General features: G+C 39.8%; 1 long non-coding RNA gene across 1 annotated transcript; it reads right to left on the minus strand.

Moving 5' to 3' along the window:
* Positions 1 to 3,463: 3,463 nt before the first annotated feature.
* LOC122136061 lies at positions 3,464 to 7,166 on the minus strand. The gene is made up of 3 exons (XR_006153890.1): positions 6,877 to 7,166; positions 4,055 to 4,166; positions 3,464 to 3,903 (listed from the first exon to the last, which is right to left on the minus strand). It is a non-coding gene; the product is annotated as an uncharacterized LOC122136061 (long non-coding RNA).
* Positions 7,167 to 8,040: the final 874 nt, after the last annotated feature.

The raw sequence follows: 8,040 nt of genomic DNA on the forward strand, positions 1-8,040 counted from the left end.
AGGAGAAAGGATGATAGGGCTGCCCACCAATTGGGGTGGAGGTGACTTGCCACTGACATAATGTGAAGGAATAATTGAGAGAAAGGGGCTGTAACTGCTCGATAAAGAAAATTAGAACCCGCCTTGACAAACTGGTCCCCACCACAATGATATAGATATAACAGAAAGAAAATATTCACTTTGACAGAGTATATTTTTCCTCCAAAACAAAAAGCAGCTGTGTTCGGCAACGTACCTAAAATGTGGCTCAACCTGGAACAGTTAAGTGGCCACTCTTTATCGATAGCTTCCAATATCTTATCCCCCATAATCTTCACTGGGAAGAGAACGAGAATGAAGTAGAGACCACTAGCAGCAATATATGTGAGGGAGGCGGGACTCCCGCATCACTGTCATAATTGGTCTGTCAACCAACAGATGTGGTGTAATTGGTGCTTCCAGGATTGGTCACACCCGAGGCGATTCCCATAGTGAGATGGAGAACAAATGTTTGAAAGACAACTGTATTTTGTCTGTCAATAGAACATCTGAGTCAAAATCTCATGATATAAATTATTAAGCACTATGCAAATGATATTTAAATTGTATAAACGTATATTGGCTAGACGGCATATAACCTACTTCACCGCTCTTCAAACACACAAAAACATTAGCCTTTACAGACATAGTGTTTGAGTAAAGAAAACGCTGTACTATTCAAACAGCAGTAATTTTTTCACCCTTGCTTTAGAATTTGGACAGTTGGAGTTTGAATAGTCTTGGCTCATTTGGACATTCCGTCAATCTAAGTCTGTGGGATTTTTGGTGGTGTTGATTGTCTGGTTTTCGAAAACCGTAACTGGATCCAAAATGTCCTCCAACCAATTCGCTCGTATAGGTCGTTTGTCCAAATCCCTGAAATGCGACCCATCAGAGCATATACTGTAATTGCACCCCTATTGGCAACAGGATACTTTCATATTAATGCTTTGCACTCTTTTATCTGTGCCGTAATTTAGGTTTTGTATAGCTTAGTTGGTAGAGCACCGCGTTACACAACAACGTGCAATCATTATAATTTTCATTATATTTTTTCTCATAACTTTTTGAATAATTTCAGGTCATGGTCTCGATGGTACATACAAAGTTTCGTAATGGAACACCAATGTATTCGTAAAATATAGAATTTTATATCATAATACTCTATTGTAGTCAATTGCAATTTCCTGTTTTGATCAATTATAGCACCACCAAGAGGCACAATCCCAGCAAATTTTTTTTATGTGTCCTTAGACTGTGCCCATACATACTTGTGTCGAATTTGAGTGAGTGAGTGAGTTGACGTGACATACAGCCAAGTATGGTGACCCATACTCAGAATTCGTGCTCTGCATTTAACCCATCCAAAGTGCACACACACACACCGTGAACACACACCCGAAGCAGCAGCCACCAAATCACCCAGCGGTGGCTGGGGAGCAGTTGGGTGCTCAAGGGCACCTCAGTCGTGATATTGCCGGCCCGAGACTCGAACCCACAACCTTAGGGTTAGTAGTCAAACTTTCTAAGCACTAGGCCATGACATTTCAGGTTTTGGTAAAAATATCTCATTTTGTTTTGGAGTTATTGACATTTTTATACATGAGATGGGTAAAAATGACCGATGGCTGACTTTGTTTGCAGTTATTTGCCACTTACTATCAAAATTTTGGCAATTGGGCTTTAGTTTATAGCCGGCACACTATGTTTTCGAATTTCCTATGTTGGTTTCGTGTCGATCGGAGTAACGGTTTCTAAGATATTGGCAATTGTTTTTTAAGCGTTAAAATGCAACGTTGCACAAACCATTAGGTAAAACCTGGCATGTTTGGTATTGCTGGACTCAACAAGGATTCAAGAGTCTAAAAAGGTGACTCCCATGAAAATAAGTCGACCACACCCAAAGTTATAAACATGTGAATATTTGATTTTACCACTAGGTGGCGCTGGCTTGAAACTTCTCAAACTCCTTCAGGGCATAGTGCTGATGACCCATACCAAGTTTCGTAACAATACATCAATGCATTCATAAAATATAGCATTTTATTATAAAATTAAAAATGTCCGATGCCCAAAATGGCTGACATGGGAAAATTGGGTATCATTCGACTCAGCATGATGCACCCAATCTAAAGAGACCAGTTTTGTGATTTTTGCCCAAACCATTCATAATATGCATTTTTAATGTCTCCTGACCACTACGCCAAAACACTGCATGTAGTCTCAGTTCATGATTGTTATAACACACACCAACTTTGGTCTCAATATGCCAAACTGTTGCTCAGGTCCATTTTTGCATGCTTTTCGTCAAATTTGTTTGACTAATCAAACTTGAATTACATAACTTTTTGTCAGCATGTTCTGAAGATGATCTGAGACAGTTTTGGTGAGAATCAGACAAACCATCTAGAACAAGTTCGAAAAAGTAGGGTTTTAGAACAATTAAAATAGCGAAAAAACTATACCTTGTGATTTTTAAATTCATTTGACATGACATGAGCCGAGGATTCAGAGGAAAAAATTATTTTCCTTCTATGCCTTACGGTTCAAAAGTTTTTAGCAAAAACATGAGTGAAATTTTAGACAATCGGTGGCGCAAAAGAGTTTGAGTTAGAGACTCCGAATTTGCTATGGTTAATGTTGAGAGTGTCCTCTATCAGTGTGCCAAATTTCACAACTTTCCCACAAGCGGTTCTATGGGCTGCCATAGCGGAAGAAATGGAATAATAAAGAATAATAATAACAGCAACGGATACAATAGATGGCTACCCACCTTTGGAGCTTGGCCCCTAATGAAATCCCACAAATTAATACAGCCTCCTCATCTACAGGATCCCTTATAAAAAGACATGCCAGTTGTCACATTTACCATGTCTGCATGATGAAAATGAAAGTGGTCCAGTGAGAAAAATAATCTTGTTTCCATTTTCATTAAGATTATTTTTCTTACCCTGCTGGCAATTAAAATTACTTGTTTACCCCAGGAAACAAGACTAAATATTGTGTATATTTTTCTTATATAGAAAATGCATTATGATTTAAGAATTTTTTGATATTTGTATTTGAAATAAGGCAAAAACCTCAGCAATAAAACCAATTTTTGCAGCGTGAATCAGTGAATGAGGTATTTTATCATTGCTTACGTTTTAAAAGGGAGAGGAGACTGAAAGAAACTCTGGGTTTACCAAAGAAAACCTTTACCAGACCAGGTTAGGTTCACAGACTAAGCTACTATGATAATTTTTGGCGAGGTTTAGTTTTGTCTTTTACTGGAACCGAAAACCCTTAGTTTCCCTTTTCTGGGGTTAACAAACTCTGGGTTTCCAACAAAACCCGCTTTCTGGAATACAAGCCAGAAGTTTTAAAAAAGGATGATGCATGTTTATTCATGTAAACCTCAAAAAATCAACATGGCGGCCCATGTTTTACCAGCATTGTTGTGCCTTCTTTCCACTTTCATAGTCTTGTTGAAGATAATAACGTTCATGCAAATTATTTCCCAAATGCTATCCTGACTATGTTTCATTCAAATCAACCTGTACAATGCACAGAATAAGATTTTTTCTTTTACTTTTTATTTTTATTTCATTCAACTTTCAACTATCAATACTTTTTTATTCAAGAATTTTAATTGTGTTGGTTTGGTTAAAAGACAGTTGTATATATTCATTAACTTAAAGTATTGTGGCTTGCATTATGACTTGAAAAGATCTCTTGGAGGAACTGTAATACAAGACAACATACTGAAGGGGTCATTCAAGTTCCTGCTGAGGTCAGAAAGTCAAAATAGACTTAAGTCATGATACAAAGACTGAAGGAAATGAAAATCAAATCCCTCAAAATGACCATCATCTCTTTGATTTCCTGTCTGCTTAGAGCCTGAACCTGAGGGGATAAAAGGTAGAAGAGTGAAAAATTAAGTCAAGTCAAATATAATTGTGTAGCTCTTTTCACAATACAAATTGTTTTTAAAGCAGCTTTAAAGTTATACTGTTCTGTCTACAATGCCTTAAAGGAATAGTTGAAATGTACACACCCTCAGGCCATGATGTAGATGAGTTTGTTTCTTCATGGAAACAGATTTGGAGAAATTTAGCATTACACCACTTGCTCCCAACAGATCCTCAGCAGGGAAAACAGTGAAACACCTGTATTAAATAAATATAATAAATTAAAAGAGACATGTTAAAAAAAAGTAGTATTTTCTCTTGACACCATAAAGTTGAATACTGATGTGCAGAACACATACTGGCAAGCTTTACTCAATGCAAAAACTATTGAATGTTTTACACATTTTTGTGGCTTTTTTTCATTGGTACATACATAAAAAATATGGGTATTTTAAAAATAAGTCTTAATAAACAAAAAATAAACATTGACTAAAAGGTTTTTAGTTTTATCTGAAGTGAAAATTCTACTTTTATACTATAGCTTATTTAACTCTTGTTTATGGTGATATTACGCTATATGTAATACGATCTTATATTAATCATTATCAAGTAACATTTTGGCTGATGTTTAAACAATATATTGATTATGTATGAATACACTGAACAAATGGGAACCCGGCTTTACTCGATCAGATTATTTGTGTTCTACACACCAAAATTGTGTTTCTTTTCTAAACTTGATTTCTTTCCTTTTAATTAATGTAATTATGTGTAATCAACAAAATTGAATTATGTAAGCCAAATGTGAACTATTTAAGTACTCAAAAAAAAAATTTAAATAGAAACTTTGACACTGTGATGTTGACACTATGGGAATGCTTTTTCTTGAGCTGGTGTCAAATGCTTTCTCATACATTCTCATTTTCTGTCATGGATTCTTGTTGCTGGTGATGTTGTGTGGACATGCTGTATGCATCACCAAGATTATAAATAGATGCTTGAAAGCATGCCATCAGCTTCTTTGTCTTCAAGAAAATGTTTGTTTGTTAAGTGCATGTGAAGTGTGGGTGAAAAAGAAAGAAAATATTGCCCTAGAGTGAGCTGATCGTGGAAGAATATTTAGCCTTAAAGGGCACATGCCAAAGATGGAATAGATGCATGCGAGCTATACCAACATCAGGTGCTTCCTTTCGGCCAAGCCTGGTCACCTCGCACCTTCGCAAAGTGCACAGATGCAGCCCTGTCTCCTCCGAAACTCCAAGGTATCCATAAATTACTGAATTACATGACTGGCTGAACTACCCATGTCCAAAAAACTGGTGGTTCAACATCAAGATGTTCTCACATGAGGTCCCGTTTAAAATTAAACCTTAAAAAGGGTGTACTTTCTCCAAGTCAAAGAACCATTTTTCAGGGGGTAGTGTGCACATGTGAGTTTATCTGAAAGTGAGTTGCTGAAATCTTCAGAGGTCTGCATATTCTGAAGGGACTTGAGACAGCTCAGGAGGTATCACTGGGACTCTGGAGGATTGGGCTGGTGGCTTGAGAGGGATGGGCAGCATCTTGGAAGTGGTTGGTCGTGAGTCAGGAGATGTCGCCAGCAACTCAGAAAAATAACAGAGAGAGAGACCCAAAATACCACAGTACCCCAAGCAATCACTGCCCTGGCTGTCCAATCTATATGTGGATTGTGGAGGGATAACAATGGGAAACCAAGGATTAAGGGGAACTCTGGTGAATGGATCAAGAAAAACTGTATCTTCTCCTTATGACAACCAATTTGGAGATGGAGGGGTGTAGTGCACTGTCTCACCTGACCAGAGCCCAGAGGTTTCCCGTCCAATGCAGTTATGGTTAGGGGTTCTTGAAGAGAAATGGGCTGAATTCTCAGGTGTCTGGCTAAAATAAAATCCATAATTTCCAGCAGCCCCTGAATCTAGGAAGGCCAGAAACTCGTGATGTTGGTTACCCCAGTCCAGTGAAACCCCAGAAGCTGTTGGTTGGGGGAATGTGATTACTCTCGTCCCAGCCCCCTCTTCTCGGACGAGAGTTGTCTTTTCCTGTCAGCTCAGGGCAGTTGGACTTGAAGTGGTCTGGCTTACCACAGTACAAACAACACTTCTTCCTTATGCATCATTCCCTCTCAGATTGTGACAGTCTGGCCCTTCCCAGCTGCATTGGTTCCTCGAAATTCCTGGGGAGTGGAGATGGATCAAGGGTGCTGCTAGAAACTTGGGACTCGGTCAGTCAGACCTCCCCACAGTGTTCCTGTTTGCACTCTCAAATGCAGTTGTCCACCCTGGTGGCAATGTCAATAAGGGACTCTAGGTCAGGAGCCGGATCCTGGAAGGCCAGTTCATCCTTGAGTTCAGGGGACAGGGCATGGTGGAAAGTCGCTCTCCGGGCTCGTTGGTCCCAACCGCTCTCTGTGGCTAATGTGCAGAACTCAATAGCAAATTCTGCTACACTCCTTGTCCCTTGAGAGATCTGAAGCAGCCTGTGGTCAACCTCTCCCTCACTAGCAGGGTGATGAAAGACCCTCTCATCTCTGCAACAAATAGGTCACAATTGTAGGTAAGTGGGGAATGCTGTTCCCACAGAGCCGTAGCACAGTCCAGTGCTTTTCCAGTGAACAGAGTGATGATGTATGCAAACTTACTGTTCTCTGTTGGGAAACTGTTAAATTAAATTAAAATTAAATTAAAATTTATGCATTTAGCAGACGCTTTTATCCAAAGCGACTTACAGTGCATTCAGGCTATCAATTTTTACCTATTATGTCTTCCCGGGGAATCGAACCCCCAACCTTGCACTTGTTAACGCAATGCTCTAACACTTGAGCTACAGGAGCACTAAGCTATGGACACCTAAAAGGTGTAATTAATACCTAACCTTTGTTAGGTTGTAATCCAAATATTAGAGTGCACTGAGTGACAAAGCCCGACATCTTTCAGGATTCCCATCATACCTCTCTGGTGCAGGCAGTCTTGGCTCAGGTAGAAGCCCAGGAAATGGAGGTGTGGGCCTCACATCTGGAACAGATGGGATGGTTTAAACGAGAGAGGCTCGAGACTCAGTTTGCTCACATGGATCTCAGTTAGGATCTGCTCATGTCTGTGAATGGTGGAGGCTTGGCCAAACAGAGCAGCTAGGATACAGTCAATTTTGGAGGCAGGTGGGGCTTCTTCTACTCAACTAACTTGGCTTTCTTGGCAAGGGTTACACATGCTAAGTAGGCTCAAGATTGAAAACAATTCAAAGGAAGAGGCACGCTTAAATAATCAGAACACAAACAAGATAATGACCAGCAGGTGGGAGAAATCAAGTCCTAATGAGTGGTAACCCAAAGAGCTCTATGGCCCTGTCCCAAATGGCGCACTTCATGTGGACTTTCGGTCTCGTGGACTTAAATTGCGCATGCTCGCCGAGTCTACGAGTCCGTAGGCTGTCCCAGACAGCATTTTAACACTCTGAATAGATCTCAGCAGCGCCCCCTTTGTACCCTTTAAGCGGTCTTCCACGAAGCCCGCATAGACGCAGGCTCCGTACACTTTAACTACCCTGGAATCCTTGCGAAATGCCAATCAGACAACAGATGGGAGGAGATTTCACTCAAGAGCAATTGATGACATGGCTGAGAAGAAAATATTTAAGTGTAGGTATCATTACGGTTTTTATGACCTAGGTGTACATTTTACCAGTTGTTACCTACAGTTTATACAAACATTATGGTCATCGACCAGTGGTTGATATCTCAAACATAATAATAGCGCGTTGAATAATACGATCGAACTATGATTCATTAAATAAATAGAACCGAATGTAGGGCTTTACTGAGTCATATGTAAACCTAGTATTTATATTTAAACCTGTAAATTCATCTGAAACTCACGCACATGTTTATTATGTGTTAAAATTGTAATCTTAGTTCAAATGGAACATAGACAGCATATTCCCCGAAGCTGCAGCTCCTGTTAAAAAACAACCAGACCGTTATTTCTGGCGTGATGATCGAGTCTGTCCCAAAAATACCTCTCAATGCGCCCTCGTGGACTTGCGCCAAGGGCCCTATAGGTCTGCACTACATGACATCACCAAAGTGTGGACTCTGAGGAAGTCCACAAGTCCGGAG

The sequence above is a fragment of the Cyprinus carpio genome, chromosome B1 (genome assembly GCF_018340385.1).
Source record: "Cyprinus carpio isolate SPL01 chromosome B1, ASM1834038v1, whole genome shotgun sequence".
NCBI lineage: Eukaryota > Metazoa > Chordata > Actinopteri > Cypriniformes > Cyprinidae > Cyprinus > Cyprinus carpio.